This window comes from Gossypium hirsutum, chromosome A07, assembly GCF_007990345.1.
Source record: "Gossypium hirsutum isolate 1008001.06 chromosome A07, Gossypium_hirsutum_v2.1, whole genome shotgun sequence".
Taxonomy (NCBI): Eukaryota; Viridiplantae; Streptophyta; class Magnoliopsida; order Malvales; family Malvaceae; genus Gossypium; species Gossypium hirsutum.
Genome location: NC_053430.1, coordinates 34,766,785 through 34,786,989, shown reverse-complemented (window position 1 = coordinate 34,786,989; position 20,205 = coordinate 34,766,785). Strand labels below are relative to the sequence as shown.

At 38.7% G+C, this 20,205-nt stretch overlaps 1 non-coding gene across 1 annotated transcript; it reads right to left on the bottom strand.

Moving 5' to 3' along the window:
• Window positions 1-20,099: 20,099 nt before the first annotated feature.
• Window positions 20,100-20,205, bottom strand: LOC121204234 (small nucleolar RNA R71). The gene has a single exon (XR_005899163.1). It is a non-coding gene; the product is annotated as a small nucleolar RNA R71 (small nucleolar RNA).

Genomic DNA, 20,205 nt, shown 5'->3' with positions numbered 1-20,205 from the left:
ATCTTACCATCCGGGCAGTTCAACTTAATATACTTACCACCACAATTCATAATTACATCATGAAGGGCTAACCAATCCATACCAAGTATTACATCAAATTCATCAAATGGTCACAACATAAGGTTAGCCGGAAAACAATGACCTTGAATCGTCAATGGACAATTCTTACAGACTTTATCAACTAGGACTTATTTGCCTAGTAGGTTCGACACTCTAATGATGAATTCTATAGGTTTCATAGGTATGTTCACACTAGACGCCAATCTTATGCAGATATATGAATACGTTGACCCCGAGTTAATTAAAGCAACAATACTTGCATTAAAAAGAGAGAAAGTACCCATAATAACATCAGGAGAAGAGGCTTCTTCTCGAGCACATATCACGTACGTTTTTGTCAGGGCTCGAACCTCTGATTTTTTAGTGTCTTTCGTCACAACTCGACTGCCACTAGCATTCTCAGGGTATCTCAGAGGCCTGCCTCATGAAACCAGAGCATTCAACTTCAGAGCTAATTCCTCATCTTTTTCAGCTCGTTTCGGGCAGTCTCTGAGAAAATGATCAAGAGAACCACATCTGAAACATGTACCGCTTTTCATTCAGCACTCTCCGAGGTGAAATTGTTGCAGCTCTTACACTTCTATTTTTGATCATCTACACTCCCCACACTAGTCACCATCGGGGAGGAAGACTTTTGACTTTGTCACTTAGAGCTTCTTGATCTACCCGAATATCCCACTGACGAAGTGGACCGTTCATGCAGGCTCTTGGCTTTCTTCATGGAGAACGAGAGTGTTTTACCTCTAGACCTCTTACTCAAAACTCAAGCCTCTCTCTTATCTTGTTTTCTTTCATTATTAAGTTCCTCGGCCTCCTTGGCTTGTTCGGCCAATGCAGCAAACTTTCATATTTCCAAGATCCCAATCAACAACTTGATGTCCTCATTCAAACCTTGCTCGAGGTGTTTACGCATTTCTAATTCCGTTTGGACCCATTAGTTGCGTACTGACTTAGTTGTACAAACGCTCTCTCGTATTCCACTACAGTCTTGTTACCTTGTTTGAGTTCCAGGAACTCCTTTCGCTTTGAGTCCAAAAATCGTTGGCTAATATATTTCTTCCTAAACTTTGCTTGGAAGAAATCCCAAGTAATATACTCTTTCGGCACTATCGAGGGCACGGTTTTCCACTAATTGTATGCAGTGTCCTTCAAAAGGGACACAGTACGCTTCAAACATTCCTCGGGCATGCATGACAAATCGTCTAGCACGCTCGTAGTATTTTCGAGCCAGAACTCGGCTCTTTCAGCATCATCATCAACTTTCGCTTTGAATTCCTCAGCCCCATACTTTCTAAGATTATCTACCGGGGCTTTACCAATTCTTATCGGTGCCATACCTCGTGGCACATCCTCATCTGTTTAGTTGGGGGCGGGGGAGGTCTCGGTATATTAGGGCGATTTCTTAGGTAATCCCCAAACAATTCATCCATCATATCAAAGAAGGCAGCTCGGGCCTCTTCTCGGCTTTCTGACATCAGCCTTCTACTACTACTAGGTACAACTCATTGTACAGAAGCTGGAGCATGGCTCTCGGCTCCCTCGGACTCATCTTGTACTTGATTGGAAGACATTTACTAAATTCAAAACAATTTAAACAATTAGGAGACATCACACTATCAACATTTAAATAATGGCATGTATAGCGAACTTTAACATCCTCTACAGTAGTCCTAGCACTGACTAAACCGTAGCTCTGATACCAATAAATGTAACACCCCTAGCCAGAATCTAACACCGGGACAGGGCTCGAGGCATTACCAAAACTTTACACTTTCAGTATACTAACTTGGATCACAAAATTTTGTTTGAATTTAAAACCTTTCAATCATGAACATCTCGTCTCTTGGATAGGCCTTCGAAACCAATAGCATATCGAAAAGCAATGTGGGTAAAATACGGGCACGTTCGATTAACTTTGGGCTCCTCAAAAAATTTTCCTTAACATAAAGGGACACACGTCCGTGTAGGTGGGCCGTGTGGACTCACACGCCTGTGTATCTTAGGGCACACCTATGCCCTTCAACGTGAGCAACACGACCATGAAACACGCCCGTGCTGCTTGCCCGTACACGAAACTTTCATTTTAACACGGCCGTGGCGCACGCCCGTGTGGCCTGCCCGTGCACAATTTTGAGCTAAAATTTTAAGTGCAAGGGATACACGGCCATAGCACACGCCCATAGGAGAGAACCGTGTATCACACACTGCCTAGACACACGCCTGTGTGTCCAACCATGTAATCTTTATTAGGCTATTTTCCAAGCCTTTAGTCACCTCTTTCTACTACTTGTGCCCAGTGGTTATCAAGTTTGAGAGAAAACATAATTTTACGCTTGTAAATAATCTTAATGAAAATAGTTGTATGGAAACCTCGTATCATTGGTTTCATACAAAAATGTTATTTCCCATCTAGTATTTATGGGTTCTTATGTGATTGTAGCACATTCAAAATTTGGCTCATTCTTAAACTCATTGCCACTTGCAGTAGCCCATCATAATAGAGCATAAACAAGCATATAAAGGCAGATCATAGCCTACTTTTAAATATGTCAATTTCCATGGCCTTATACAAAAATATGAATGCATCTTTACATGCCTTCATTCGGCAATTCAAATGACACATATGAAAAAATACTCAGAGCCTTACACATGTCATTAACAAAATAGAAATGTCTTTATACCAAAGCTTGACTAGTTGATAGTGTGTTGCTTCTCCAATCGTCTTCCAATCTTTATAAGTCATTGAGCTCTGTAAAACAGGAAACAGAGAGGGGGTAAGCATTTTCATGCTTAGTAAGCTCGAATAACCGGAAAGTAAACTTACCGAGTAATTAGCAGACATCCATACTTAATTCATGAAATCATCCATTATGATATAATTTCCTATCACATGCACTCAATCAATAAGTTAGTCACATAATCATGTATCATGTAATTTAACTAGATGAACTCATCATTCAACATTTCATTCACTTATATATATATCCCATTTTAATCTCGTTGAGTTTCTAGGAAATCTAAATGGAATACCCATTATCCGTCAATTCACACGAATGATCATTTCATATATACACTCCTGCGAACCTCACACCATATGGCAGGATTACCAGTCTAGGCTAAATCCCCCATTATATGAACTCATAAGGTGTTGTCGGGATTACCAGTCCAGGCTAAATCCCTTATAACAATAAACACCCTTAGTGAGCACAGATCTGAATTACCAGTCCAAGCTAAATTCAGACCCTAATCGGATTACCCGTCCGGGCTAAATCCTAAATGCACATATATTCTTCGGGAGGCTTGATCATTCAAAGAACACCTGTCCAGGCTAGATCCTTTTCATACTTGAGATCACAGATTACCCATCTGGGCTAAATCCTTACTGCAACACATGCAGGATCTCAGTTCACCTGTCAATAAGGGTTTATCCATCGAATTCCCCCTGTCAACCTCATCCGAGGCATTTTTTACATGCTACCATCAATATGCATTTCCATAATATTTCATGCTAATAATAAATGCAATCATCATGCATTCATAAATCATTCAATTATGCATATTAGGGGTTTACTTTAAGTTATCCGAACTTACCTGGTATTCCTTTCGGGATTGTGTTTTGGTTATTCCAAAACCTTACGTTTACCACGATCGACCTCTGAAATTTGTTCCTTGGGGTCTATAACAGCAAAATTATCTCATTAATACCCCACTTTGTACATTTCAAGTTTAATATCTATCCCAGTCCAAATGACCATTTTGCCCCTAACCTTTAACATTTTTTGTACGATTTAGTCCCTAGGCTCGTATAATAAAACACATGCAATTTCTATCTCACCCAAGCCTAGCCGAACAATTTTCTCTCTTATGTAGCCCACATTATCCATTATTTTCTCATTTCTACCACACATTTACATCTTTTTCAAAATGGTCCCTATAAGGGTTTATCATGAAAATCAACTAGGAAAAGATGTTTAATACACATTCATCTTTCATATCCCTCCATAATCCATCAAAATACAAGCAACTCATGCATGGGTAAATTTTCAAACATGAACCATAGCATGAAATATGGGTAGAAATGGAGAGAGCAGGTTACCGGGATTTCAAAAATATAAAGAACATGAAAAACGGGGCTTGGGAGCACTTACTATTGAGCTTGAAAATTGAAAAAACCCTAGCTATGGTGTCCTCCAAATTTCAGCAACTATGGAAAGACGATGAGCATATTTTTGCTCCATTTTTCCCATTTTATTTCATTACAATGCCTAATGACCATAATGCCCTTATGGCCTTTCTTTAAAATTTCATCCATGCAAGCCCATTTTTGTCCAAAAATTTAGAATTTGGGCAAATTGCTTTCCAAGACCTTCTAATTCATAATCCAAAGCAATTTCATACAAATTGCTTCTTGAATCCAAGTTTTGAAATTTATTCAATTGAGTCCCTAATTTTCAATGGGACACCTTATACTTAGAATTTCTTCATGAAACTTTAACACATGCATATACTCACATCCTAGACCTCATAATAATCATAAAATAAATATTTTGATGCCAGATTTGTGATCCCAAAACCACTATTCTGACTAGGCCTTATTTCGGGATGTTATAGGAAAAGTCCTGGGTTCAAACCTAAGCTTTAGCAAAAAATTAGTTTTAAGTGAATAAAACCCTAGGTGCTTAGATGAAGGCCTTTTAAATAATTATGTTAAATAAATGTCACAAGGAAGCATGTGGTCTAGTGGTTGTGGTGTCATTAAGGTTGTAAGGGAGCCTGGGTTCAAGTCTTGGCTCTTGCAATTTATTTTGGTTTTTTCTTTTAAAGGAACCTAGACTTTGGCCTATAGACCTTATAATTAATTGAGGCTAAAATGGTGACAGAAAGAGCCTGTGGTGGAGTGGCAATGTGGTGTGTTGTATAACTGTGAGGTCTAAGGTTCAAGTCTTAGGATGCACAATGGAGTATTTATTTTTCTATTTGAGCTGTGTAGGAGGTGGAGTTGGACTGGAACTCTGTGGTTGAAGTGGTCATAAAAAAATAAGGAATTTTCCTGATGGTTGAAAGTAATCCCAGATCGGGAAGCTAACATGAGAATTGGTGAGAAGCTGGCTTTAAATAGAGTGAACAAGATGAGTTGGTGATCACTGGTTTTAGGAGGGATTATTTCATACCTGCTTAACCAAGGTTGGTGATCGTGGACTTCGACGCGTTCTCATAAACATGTGTATTCACACCCTTCTTTGTTGGAAGTCGGCAAAAGCCGAAAAGCCAAAACTTTGGCATTTGGGGCCTCATGAGCGACGATCACTCGTGGGGTAAACCGAGCCCACGAAAGATGGGCGTACGTCAAGGAAGGCCACCATGAGCGATCTCATGAGCTTGGGCCAGAATAGGCCGTATGGGCCCAATGGGCCTGTGGGCTCGCATGGATAAACTTAACTGTTAAGTGGGATGTAGATAGACTTGTCATGTCGTGCACACGACTTAGGTAGTTCTGGACCACGTTAGGCCTAGATGGGCCGTGCAGGCCCAATGAGCTCGTGGGCACTACACGGATTAAATCTGTAATTTGTGATAATTATTGAACTGGGTTATGTAGGTCACATAACCGTATCTAAATTTGGGCTAAATAGGCCACACGAGGATATGGGCCCACTTGAGGCGAGTAATGGCCCTTAGCCCATTTGCACCGTTATGTCTGTTTAGGTTACTTAAGTCGCTTGAGGCGACGGTGGACCTTATGTTAGTTCGTTAAGACCCTGGTTTGGAAAATCACTGAAATACCCTTGTAGTGTAAAATGACCGTAATAGCCTATATGGTAGAATGACGATTATGCCCTTCCGGTTCATATGACTGATGTGCCTATGATTTACATATACGATTGTACTGAGTAGGACTTTGCATGCACATAATATTTATGACATGACATATTGAATGGGGTTGGGTTATTATGGACGGAGGAAGTGTACGGCCTGTAGCCATTCTGTACAAGGCTTTTAGCTTTTTTGTGATACTTATGGCTTATAGCCGTTCTGTTAACTGGCAGTATTGTTGTGATATTTATGGCCTTTAGCCGTTTTATCTATGGCGTTGAGCCGTTCTGTTGACTTAGTGCCACAACCGGTTCTAAACGTGGTGTGTTGGCTGGGTGGGTCGATTTTATCCCTACATGGTGTGTTGGTTGGTATGGGTGGTGTATTGGTTGGACTGGGCTGGATATCTGTCTGCATATCTGCATCTGATACTGATTCTATATTGGGCTTAGGCCCACCTGATTCTGTTAATGGGCTAGGCCTAACTGTTACTGATATTGAAAATGGGCTGGCCCAATTGATTCTGATGAGGGTTGAGACCCAAGTGAAATAGTACTGGGCTTAGGCCCACACACATTGTTCTGTTACTGTAATAGACTCCGGCCCAAACTGATTCTGAATTCTGTCTGTTTCCTAACTTTTTTAATTTAGAAGGGGATTACACACTGAGTTTTCATAAACTCATCCTGTTTATTAAATGTGCAGGTAATCCCCAGCCTTAAGCGATTTAGAGCCCCGAGGAACTCAGAGGTGGCCACACGATCGCTGATGCTCTGTTGTAGACTTTTTATTTTAATTTTATATTTTGAGGTTTTAATTCTGTAATTAGGCCATTGATGGATTAAATTTTTAATTGGGCTTTCGATTTCCTTATTTAAAACTGCTAAACACGAATTTTCAAAATTAATAACTATTTTAAAAAAACGCTTAAAAACAGACATTTTTATATTTCAAACTTTAGTAGCTTCCGCGATTTGAAATAACATAAAGTATCAATGCCAGACAGTAAGTAAACGTTTTTTAAAAGATGATTTGCTAACCTCGAGCAAAAGGTTTTAATCATAGAAATGAACTTTTAACGACAACTCAATTTTTGAATGACGCTTTGATGTGACACGCCAGATTCGGCCATAACGTCTAGACCGGGTTTGGGGTGTTACAGCAGAAGCCTATGTGGAAGGGCAACACACCCATGTGGCTATTTCAACATGGTTGTGTGATGGCCCGTGTGGCTTACACTACCTAAGCAATACAGGGACACGCCCATGTCCTCCTCTTGTGTGGAAATAATTTTAAATGTACACCTACAGGGATTTTCACATGGCCTGGCACACGCCTGTATCCCTGGCCCATGTCCTTCACACGGCCATGACACGCCTGTGTGGAAAAACATAGATATCCTATTTTTAACGTCAGCATCCCAAAAATGTCACACGAACAACGCATACACCCATGTGCAAGGCCGTGTCTATCACACGGCTGAGAAAAACAGCTGTGTCTTTACCCGTGTGTTTACTACCATGCATACTGACTTAAAATTTTCACGTATAGGGGACACACGGTCGGACCACACGCCCATAAAGCAGACCATGTGTCACACACGGCCTAGACACATGCCGTGTGTCTACCAGTGTGGACAATATAAGGCTATTTACCAAGCCTCTTTGTCACCCTTACTTACATAAACTTAACATTAGCAACGAAAGCCAATACATGGCTATCTCATGCAACCAAATCAGCCACAATAAACAACATTCCAAGTGTGCATTTTGCTCATCTATGAAGATAACATCTTTTTATATAAATAAAAATAAATGTTAACAATCATTTAAGGCTTAATACAAAATAAGAGATTTATCCCAAGCCAACACATTTGGCCAAATTGATAATGACACAAAACACAAGTCTAGTTCCCTATACATGCCATATTGAAAAATATAAATCAAACTATACCAAATTCTTCGATTAATAGTGTGATCAATATCTCTGACTTCCGTTGGTCCTTAAGCTAGATACGCAGCACTATAAGAAAAATGGAAAAGGAGAGGGAGTAAGCATAAAGCTTAGTAAGTTGCACATAAATAAATTTACAACATAACTTTACCATTCATCAACAAGCTCATAATATACAATTGGGCATAAGTAACACTTACTCATCAATATTCAGTACACATCGTATATCATAAAATTGGGCTCACATTCTATATATGCCAAATAGGTACCTGTACCAGTCACATCACGGTTATACTTTCTTAGTTAACTTTAAATCATACTTTCACTGTTGAACCATATGGAACATTATCGGATACTCATTTAGCCTCAAATATGGGGTCAGGCATCGACGCCATGTCCCAGACATGGTCTTACATTGACACATCTCGTAGCCGATGCATATCCCAGACATGTCTTACACTAGCTTACGTCTAGAAGCTGATGCATGTCCCAGACATGTCTTACGTTGGCACTCCTCTCAATGTCGATGCCATGTCCCAAACATGATCTTACACTAGCTCTCATAATGTGGCTAATGCATGTCCCAGACATGTCTTAAACTAACTCACACAAGTGACCCAAATGTCATGGCATAAATATCTGATTTATTTCCTGAGGTTCATTCGAGAATTCTATTATCTCTATTCTCATCACGTTATCTCATTTCCAAAATCAAGCAATTCATGTTATAATAATTCAAATACAATTCAAAACATACATAAACAATGTAGTTGTATTACTTACATACAACTTACCTCAGATTACAAAATGTAGCGACTAGTCGATTTAGTCAATTTGCCTGGCTTTCCCCCGGTCTAGGTTTGGATTCGGTATTTCTTGATTTGTAAAAAAAATAATTTGTTGAAATTTTTAAAGCTCAAAACCCCCAAAATGGCTAAAAAGTCAGTGGAGAAGAAATGGGAAATAGGATGATATCATCTTTTTTTTATTTTATCTCTATTTTAGTCAAATTAGCCATCAAAACCACCAAACTTGGACTTTTTGACCAAATTACCTCCTATGGCCAGCCATACACAATCTTAGGGTCTAATTGCCTTTTAAAGACCCCCAATTTAGCTTCTCTAGATATTTGGCACTTTTAGATATCAAAATAGGACATTTGCATTTTATGCTATTTAATCATTTTTCTCAATTGAGCTTACGAACGTCAAAATTAACTCACCAAATTTTCCATACAGTCATATAATCATGCTATAACTTCAAAATAACTATAAAATAATTTATTCGACTCTGAATTTGTGGTCCCAAGACCACTATTCTTACTAGGCCCTAAATCGGGCTATTACCTTTCTCCACCTTAGGGATTTTCGTCCCCAAAAATCTTACCAGTGAATAAGTTCGGGTATTGATCTCTCATAGCCTCCTCAAGTTCCCATGTGGCTTTTTCAACTCCATGTCTATGCCACAAAACTTTCACGAGTGTTATACTATTATTTCTTAACTATTTGACTTCACGAGCCAAAATCTTGACCGGCTCTTCGCCATAAGTCATGTCCGGATAAATCTCAATTTCTGTTGGCGCAACCACTTGCGAAGGGTCTGATCTATAGCAGTGTAGCATGGATACATGGAACGCGTCGTGAATCTTTTCCAACTCTGGTGGCAAAGCCAATCGATAGGCAACCGGTCCTACTCTTTCGATAACTTCATAAGGTCATATGAAACGAGGACTCAACTTGCCTTTTCTACCAAATCTTTCCTCCACGGGGATACTTTCAAAAATACCTTATTTCCGACTTGAAACTCAATGTCCTTTCGCTTCAAGTCCGCGTAGGATTTCTGTCTATCTGAGGCAAACTTCAAGCAGTCACAAATCACTTTCACTTTCTTTTTAATCTCTTTGATTAAATCGACCCCACGAATTTGACTCTCTCTAAGCTCAGTCCAATATAAGGGCATTCGATACCTTCACCCATACAAAGCCTCATAAGGTGCCATTTTCAGACTTGTCTGATAACTGTTGTTGTAGGCAAATTCAACTAATGGTAAGTACCTTTCCCAATTGCCTTGAAACTCGAGAACATAACAACGCAACATGTCTTTTAAAATTTGAATCACTCTTTCTGACTGGCCGTCTGTTTACGGGTGAAATGCCATGCTAAAACTCAACTTTGTTCCCAATGCCTCTGGTAGCTTTTTCCAAAACCACAAGGTAAATGTCATGTCCCTATTTGAAATAATTGACAAGGGCACTCCATCCAACCTCACAATCTAAAAAATGTACAAGTTGGCCAGTTTCTCGAGACAGTGATAGGTACGCACTGGTATAAAATGTGCCGACTTTGTTAGCCTATCAACAATAACCCAAACATCATCCTTTTTTGGGGGGTTATCGTAAAACTTGACACAAAATGCATAGTAATCCTATCCCACTTCCACTCGGGGACTGTGATAGGCTGAAGTAGACCCGAAGGTACTTGGTGTTCAGCCTTCACCTTCTGACACACAAGACACTTGGAAACAAACTGTGAAATATGTCTTTTCATCCCCGACTACCAATACATTTTCTTCAGGTTGTTATACATTTTCACACTACCCAGGTGGACAGCCAAACACCCGTAATGTGCCTCATCTAAAATCTTCCGGATCAATTCGCTGTTCTTGGGTACAAAAATTCTATCTTTGAACATTAAACACCCATCGAAACCAACACGAAACTCAGATTCATTTTCCTTCTCACACTGAGCTATCCTAGCTTGCAACTATTTGTCACCTTTCTGAGCTTCACAGATCTCTTGTAGAAATGTCGGTCTAGCTCTCAACTATGCTAGGACTGAACCATCGCTAGACATAGATAACTGAGTATTCATGGCTCTCAAGGCAAATAATGACTTTCAACTCAGAGTGTTAGCAGCTACATTCGCCTTTCCCGAATGGTAATTGTTAATAAGCTCGTAATCCTGTATTAGTTCTAACCACCATCGTTTTCGTAAATTTAACTCCTTTTGAGTTATCAAGTACTTAAGACTCTTGTGATCGGTGAATACTTGGAATTTCTCTCCATACAAATGTTGTCTCCAAATCTTCAGCTCGAACACGGCGACAGCCAACTTTAAATCGTGCGTTGGGTAGTTTCTCTCATGAGGCTTTAGTTGTCTCAAAGCGTAAGCTATGACCTTACCTACTTGTATAAGCACGCACCCCAAACCATTCAAGGAGGCGTCGCTATATATCACAAACTTCTTGGCCGACTCTGTTTGTACTAACACTGAGGCCTCGGTCAGTAAAGTCTTTAATTGCTCGAAACTCTATTGACACTTTTCTGTCTATTCAAACTTGATATCTTTTTGCAGCAGTCGTGTCATCGGGGTAGCTATCATAGAAAATCCATTTACAAACCGCCTATAATATCCAGCCAAACCCAAAAAGCTTCAGACCTCTATCACATTCTTTGGAGGTTTCCACTCAACAATAGCTGAGATTTTGCTTGGGTCAACTCTAATCCTGTCACCTAACACAATGTCTTCCAGAAATCCAACCTCCTTAAGATAGATCTCGCTCTTACTGAACTTGGCGTACAATTGTTTGTCTCTCAGGGTCTGTAATATAGTTCTCAAATGCTTCGCGTGCTCACTCTCATCACGTGAATAAATCAATATGTCGTCTATAAAGACCACCACGAACTTATCCAAGTACGGTCAGAAAATGTGGTTCATCAAATTGATAAATATTGTCGGAGCATTAGTCAAACCAAAGGGGATGATAAGGAACTCATAATGCCTGTATCTTGTCCGAAACGTGATTTTCAGTACATCTCGCTCTTTCACCCTTAGCTGGTAGTATCCTGACCTCAAGTCAATCTTGGAAAATACAGTGACTCCCTTTAACTGATCAAACAGGTCATCGATTCTTAGCAAGGGATACTTTTTCTTCACTGTTACTTTATTAAGTTGTTTATAGTTGATACATAACCTCGTCGACCATCTTTCTTTTTCACAAAGAGCACCGGAGCACCCTACGGGGAAACGCTCGGTCTCGTAAAGCCCTTGTCAGTTAACTCTTTAAGTTGAGCTTTCAACTCCTTTAACTCCGTAGTAGCCATCCTATACGGAGAAATAGAGATAGGTGCCATACCAGGGAGCAACTCGATTCCAAACTCAACTTCCCTCACTGGAGGTAATCCGGGTAATTCCTCTAGAAATACATCTATAAACTCACAAACCACTGGTACCGATTCAATCATCTACTTAGACACTTAAGTATTCAGCACAAAAGCTAGGTAAGCCTCATATCCTTTCCTTAAATATTTCTCAATAGTCAAAGACGATACTATTACAGGTAAATTCTCCGATTCATCTTGCCTGACCCGAAGAACATTTTCATCTTCACATTTCAACTCAATAACTTTTCTCTAACAGTCCACTACAACACTATGAAAAGTCAACCAACCCATCCCAAGGATTACATCAAATTCATTAAACGACAATAACATCAAGTTAGCTGGAAAACAATGACCTTTAATTGTCAAATGAGAATTTCTACATACTTGGTCCACTAACACATGTCTGCCTAAAGGATTAGACACTTTTATTACAAACTCAGACTGTCATGTTCATACGAGATATCAATTCCATACAAATATAAGAATGGGTAAACCTCGGGTCAATTAAAGCAACAGCTGATATTCCATGAATAGAAAAAGTACACGTAATCACGTCGGGAGATTCTGCCTCTTCATGGGCATGAATTGTGTAAGTCCTTGCAGGAGGTCTGCTCTCAGACCTCACTACAGCATCTCTTGACACACCTCTACTGGTAGCCCCGCTTTCAGGGTACTTTTGTGGTCCACCCCTCAAATGAGTACTACTTGCTCTCACATTGTATTTTTTCTCATTGTCATCTAGCTCGAGATAGTCTCGGATGAAGTGGTCCAGAGATCCACATTTGAAGTATCCTCTTTCTTTACTTCGGCACTCACTGAAATCGTTCCTATCACATTGTGGACATTCTGCCCTATTTGGCCGAGTACTACCGACACTCGCAACATAAGTGGTCTAGGCTCTAGAAGTTGTGTTCTGCCGGTTCTTGTTCCTGTTCGAGAGCCCCACCGAAGCATTCGATCGGGTAGAGAATTCTTTAGATTTCTTACATGAGGACTGATACGATTTCCCCATTTGTCATTTTCTTGAATCCCCTGATTCAATCGCCGCCTTTCTCCTCTCTTTAACCAATTCTTCTACCTTGTATGCTCTCTCAACGAGCACCACAAATTCTCTTAGCTCTAAGATGCCAAAAAATACTAAGATATCTTCATTAAGACCATCCTCGAACCTCTTACAATTGGCGGCTTCTAAGGACATGCACTCCCACGCGTATTTCCTGAGTTTTACAAACTCTCGTTCATACTCTATCACTGTTCTATTGCCTTGCTTTAACTCTAAAAATTCCTTCCTCTTTTGGTCTATAAATCTCTGGCTAATATACTATTTCTGAAATTCTTCCTGGAAGAATTCCCAAGTGATCATCTCTCTTGGTACAACAGACACGAGAGTATTCCACCACTGACAAGCCAAATCCCATAAGAGTGACAGTGCACACTTCATGCATTCTTCAGGTGTGCACGACAATTCATCAAACACCCTGACAATATTCTCTAACCAAAACTCTACTTTTTTCGGGTCGTCATCTAAGTTAGACCGGAACTCTTCGGCCCCTTCCTAATTTTGTCTACCGGAGGCTTCTCCCTCCTAATCAAGTTTGCGCCTTGTAGAGCTACAAGGGCATACTGAGGAATCGGAGGAGCTGGGGGAGGCGGAACCTTTGGGTTCGCATGAACAAACTTCGTGTACCAAGCATCCATCATTCGAAGGTAGGCTTCTCTAGCCCCTCCGCCCTAGCTCATAGTCACGGGCTCTCTCTCAACTGGCGCGGTCCCTTCGGTGAGAGTCGGCGCTTTACTCTCCATGTCATCTGCCGTAGCTCTATCAGGATCCATTTACTATATAAAAATAAAATTTATAATCATTAGAAGTCGTCATACTATCAATATACAATTATGACATGTATAGCTAGACCTATACTCTCGCTAGGTTAGTCCTAGAACCGACTAAATCATAGCTCTGATACTACTAAATGTAACACCCTATACCCGTAACCCATGCCGGAGCAAAATGCAAGGCATTACTTATCTCGATCTCATGCACACAAATGTTCCCAAATTACCGAGACTTGATCCAAATTAGAACTTTTCAATTTCTACTTAAAATTTCTTATTATGGGCCTACGATCCCCAAATCGACCATTGAAAGCTATTCGGGATCAACCAGGGTCTTTAAACCATCTATAAAAAAATTGACTTTGAAACAGGGCACACGCCCGTATGGAAGGGCAACATGCCTGTGTGGCCATTTCAACATGGTCGTGTGATGGCCCGTTTAGCTCATACGGCCTAAGCAATACAGGGACACGCCCATTTCCTCCACTCGTGTGGAAATAATTTTAAATACACACCTACAGGGGTTTTCACACGGCCTGGCACATGCCCGTGTCCCTGGCTAGTGTCCTTCACACGGCAATGACACGCCCGCGTCCTAGCCCGTGCGCAAAAACATGAACATTCTGTTTCTGACGTCAGCATCCCCAAAATGTCACATAGCCAATGCACACGCCCATGTGCTAGGCCGTCTCTATCACACGGCTGAGACACACAGCCGTGTCTCTGCCCGTGTGCTTACTACCATGCATACTGACTTGAAATTTTCACGTATAGGGGACACATGACCAGGCCACACGCCCATAGGGTAGATCGTGTGTCACACACAGCCTAGACATACGCCCGTGTGTCTACCTATGTGGACAATATAAGGTTATTTTCCATGCTTTTTTGCCACCTTTACTTACACAACCTAAACATTAGCAACCAAAGCCAATACATGGATGGCTATCTCATGCAAGCAAAATAGCCATAATAAACAACATTCCAAGTGTGCATTTTGCTCATCTATAAAGATAACATCTTTGTATATAAATCAAAATGAACATTAAAAATCATTCGAGGCTTAATACAAAATGAGATTTATCCCAAGCCAACACATTTGGCCAAATTGATAATGGCACAAAACACAAGTCTAGTTCCCTATACATACCATATTCAAAAATATAAATCAAACTATACCGAATGTTTTGATTGATAGTGTGATCGATATCTCTAACTTCTGTTGATCCTTGAGGTAGATAGGCGGCACTATAAGAAAAATGGAAAAGGAGAGGGAGTAAGCATAAAGCTTAGTAAGCTGCACATAAATAAATTTACAACATAACTTTGCCATTAACCAACAAGCTCATAATATACAATTAGGCATAAGTAACACTTACTCATCAGTATTCAGTACACATCGTATATCATAAAATTGGGCTCACATTCTATATATGCCAAATAGGTACCTGTACCACTCACATCACGGTTATACTTTCTTAGTTAACTTTAAATCATACTTTCACCGTTGAACCATATGGAACATTATCGGATACTCATTTAGCCTCAAATATGGGGTCAGACATCGACATCATGTCCCAGACATAGTCTTACGCAAGTTCTAATATATCTGTGTCGATGACATGTCCCAGACATGGTCTTACACTGACACATCTCGTAGCCAATGCATGTCTCAGACATGTCTTACACTAGCTTACGTCTCGAGGCTGATGCATGTCCCAGACATGTCTTACATTAGCACTTATCTCAATGCTGATGCCATGTCCCAAACACTGGCTTTCATATTGTGGCCGATGCATGTCCCAGACATGTCTTACACTAGCTCACACAAGTGACCCAAATGTCATGGCATGAATATCTGATTTATTTCCTGAGGTTCATTTGGGAATTCTATTATCTCTATTCTCATCATATTATCTCATTTCCAAAATCAAGAAATTCATTCTATAATAATTCAAATACAATTCAAAACATACATAAGCAATATAGTTGTATTATTTACATAAAACTTACCTAAAATTACAAAATATGGTGACTAGTTGATTTAGTCGATTTGCTTGGCTTTCCCCCGGTCTAGGTTCGGATTTGGTATTTCGTGATTTGTAAGAGGAATAAGTTGCTAAAATTTTTGAAGCTCAAAACCCCCACAAATGGCTGAAAAATCGATGGAGAATAAATGGGAAATAGAATGAGACCATCTTTCTTTTATTTTTATTTCTATTTTAGTCAAATTAGCCACCAAACCCACCAAACTTGGACTTTTTGACGAAATTACCTTCTATGGCCGACCATGCACAATCGTAGAGTCTAATTGCCCTTTGAAGACCCCCAATTTAGGTTCCCTAGCTATTTGGCACTTTTAGCTATCAAAATAGGACCTTTGCATTTTATGCGACTTAGTTCTTTTTCTTAATTAAGCTCACGAACGTCAAAATTAGCTCACCAAATTTTCCATGCATTCAAATAATCATGCTATAACATCAAAATAACAATAAAATAATTTATTTGACTCTGGATTTGTGGTCCCAAGATCATTATTCTGACTAGGCCCTAAATTGGGCTGTTACAATATACCATATATACAAGCTTCAAAAGTACCAACAAGATGATTGATAGTGTGATGACGGTTCCAAATGATCCTCGATGTCTGAGCTAGCTTCGATACTCTATAAAACTCAGACAAATATCACACAGTAAGCTTCATAGCTTAGTAAGTTTGTACCAAATATACTCGACAGTTCATATAATATAAAACATCGATTAATAAACCCTTATTAGTTCTTATATCATCATTCAATTCTAATGCACACGTATATACAAATTCATCAAGCTTCATACACATAGTATCAACTACCAGATAGGTATCGTACAAACTTGAATTTTCCCGTATTTATTTATTTCATTCTCACCTCTTTGTTCAATACATTAATTCGTTCAAAAGTCTTTCAATGTTCTAAGAATTCGTACACTTAGTACATCATTGATTAGCCAAAGCTATAACGATCTCGCACACTTAATGCCATCACATTAAACTATAGCTATCTTGGTATTGCACACTTAGTGCCTCATATAGCTGAAGCTATTCCAATTCGTACACTAAGTGCTATTTATAGCTGAAGCTATTTTGAAACTCACACTAAGTGCCAAACATTGTTGATTTATCTTCGTACGCTATCGTAGTCACATATATACAATTTATGCATTATTAAAGCATTAAAAACATAATTGTAACTTCATTTATCACATACGAACTTACCTTGTACTCAGAATAGACGAATCGGATCGATTACTCGATAACTTTCAATTTTCCTCGATCTAAATCTGAATTTTTCTTTCTTGATCTATATGTATTCAAAATTAACCCATTTAATCACCAATTCATTCAATTTAATCCACAAACACATATTTTGCATTTTTCACTTTAGCCCCTAAAGTTATACATTTATTCAATTTAGTCCCTATTTCACAAAAAACAAAATTTACACAAAATTTAATTTCACCCAAGCCTAGTTGAACTTCCTAGGGACCCCTAGCAGTCCAAAACTTTCATTTATTTCACAATTTAACCCCTCAATTTACACTTTTCTCAAATTAATCCCTAATTGACATTTTTGTCAAAAATCTCTTTACAAAACATGTATATCAAGCACCAAGCTTTCATAATTCATCATCAAACATCATAAAGCTCAAGCATTCATCAATGGTAACTTTGGAAATCATCAACACTTTCAAAAATTGAGACATGGGTTAGCTGGAATACAAAGCAACGATTACAAAAACATAGAAAACATCAAAAACTAATCAAAAATCATACCTTAATCAAGGATTAAAGGTGCCGAATAAAAAAGCCCTAAATGCTCTTCTTATTCTTTGATAAAATCGGTTGATGAAGGCATGAATTAATGAATATTTTATTTTATTTTTTAACTAATATTAATTTAATAACCAAATACCAATTCTACCCTTAATTAAAACATTATAAAATCACTTAATATATACCCATTTTTTTCAAATTCCACTATCAAGGGTCAAATTACAACATAAGGACCTTTCATTTAATAAGCCATGACAAATAGACCCCTTTATCATGTAGAATGCAACTTTTGCATTTTACGCGATTTAGTCCCTTTTCTCAAATTGAGCTATTAAACGATAAAATTAACTCACAAAATTTTCACACATATAAATTCACATACTGTAAACGCCAAAAATAATATTAAAACAATTTTACGACCTCAGATTTGTGGTCTTGAAACCACTTGATAAATCGTAATTTATACATATTTTTACCCCATGTTTAATGCATTTTATGGATGATTTTCCATTAGAATGGGTGAATTCGATGCTCCTAATGCTTTAATTTCATGTTTTACACTTAAGAGAGCATAGGAGAGTGAAAGGAACGAGAAACGAGCCAAAAATGGATAAAATCGACCAAAGTACAAAATCAACACGGCTTGGACCTCCTCACACGGGCAGACCACACGACCGTGTCAATTTGGCAGGCTCGAACACGGCCTGAAGTAATCGCACACGGGCGTGTCACACGAGCGTGTCCCTACTGAGCCGAAGTTGAGTCCAATTTAGAAAAGGCTAATTTTTAGGGCTTTTAGGCATTCCAAAGCCTATAAATACACCCTAGAGAAGGAAGAAAGGGGGGAGAGAGTAGGGGGTAAAGAATTACTCCAAGAGAGCCGATTGATTCATCTTAGGAGCCGGATTCATCATCAAGACTGAAGATCTCTCCTCAATTCCCCTTCAAGAGTTTTGGGTTTTCTTTATGTTTTGTACTCTTTATTATTCTGAGATGTTTTCTTATTTAGTTATGAATTAAATCCCCTAAATACCTAAGGGGAATGAAACCTAAGACAAATCTTGTTATTATTTTCTGAAATGTATGATAAATATTTGACTTGTTCTTAATTCTTGTTTCGATATCCCAGGATACCGATTCAAGATAAGCTCTTATTCAGAGGATAAATAGACCTTGTTTAAGAGTACATTTGTCATAATTAAGCGAGTTGATTGCGCACCTAGACATAAGGTGACAAGATTTTACCGGATGAGGGTGAAACCTAATAAGGGATCCATAGATCGAGTTAATGCAACCCTAGAGTGTTAATTAGAGAAAAGTCTTGGTTATTCAATCTAGGGATTAGACATTATTAGTCTTGAATAGGGATAATAACATAACTTAGGGATCTCTACGGAACAAGTTAAATGAATAAATCGTTCGATTCGGAGCCAGAATAACAAGTACAGTCTAGGTGGATTTTTCCTTAGGTATTGTCTTCATTCAATCGATTTTTCCAAAAGCAATTCCCCAATTCCATTCCCTGTGCGTTCTTAGTTTAGATAATTAGTTAGTTAAGACAAAAACCTCTTTATTCTTAGGCTAGATAATAAAAAGACAGTCATTACTAGTACGTTTAGTTCCTTTGGGTTCGACAATCCGGTTTTGCTAAAACTATACTATTGGTCGATAGGTACACTTGCCTACATCGCGATAATAGTTAGTTCAAGAACGATTAATTATAAATATTTAAAACCTATCACGAAATCTCGCGATCAAGTTTTTGGCGCCGCTGCTGGGGAACTGAAATATTAGGAACACTCAATTTTTATTACTTTAGCCATTTATTTTTCATGACTTTAATTTTTTATTATTATTTATTAATTTAGTTTTTCTTTCTCTTGGCAAGTTTTTATAGTTTATGACTAGAAGAAATCCGTCAGGACCATTACTTTTTGACGAAGAAATCGATCGTACAGTTCACAGAAATCAAAGAGAAATAAGGCGAAGCTTAAGATACAGAGAGAACGAGCAAGAAGATGATACTAAACCCCTAACCGAAGAGATGGTTGAAAACCAAGGCAATCAGCTACCTCCTGCAATTGTGGTTAATCAAAATCCTGCTCCACGCACTATGTATGATTGTGCTAAACCTTCTTTAACAGGAACTGAACCGAGCATAGTTAGACCTGCTGTAGTTGCAAATAATTTTGAATTAAAACCTAACACTATTCAAATGATACAACAATTTGTTCAGTTTAATGGTTTGTAGGATGAGGATCCCAATGCTCGTTTAGCTAACTTCTTAGAATTATGCGATACATTTAAATTAATGGTGTATCTGATAATTCCATTCGTCTTCGGTTATTCCCTTTTTCATTAAGGAACAAAGCTAAACAGTGGTTGAACTCATTACCACGAGGATTTGGGAACAAATGACCGAAAATTTTTTACTAAAATATTTTTTGCACGCTAAAACGGCTAAATTACATAATGATATCTCTTCTTTCTTGTAGATGGATTTAGAAACACTCTACGATGCATGGGAGAGATACAAGGACCTTTTTAGAAGGTGCCCTCACCATGGGTT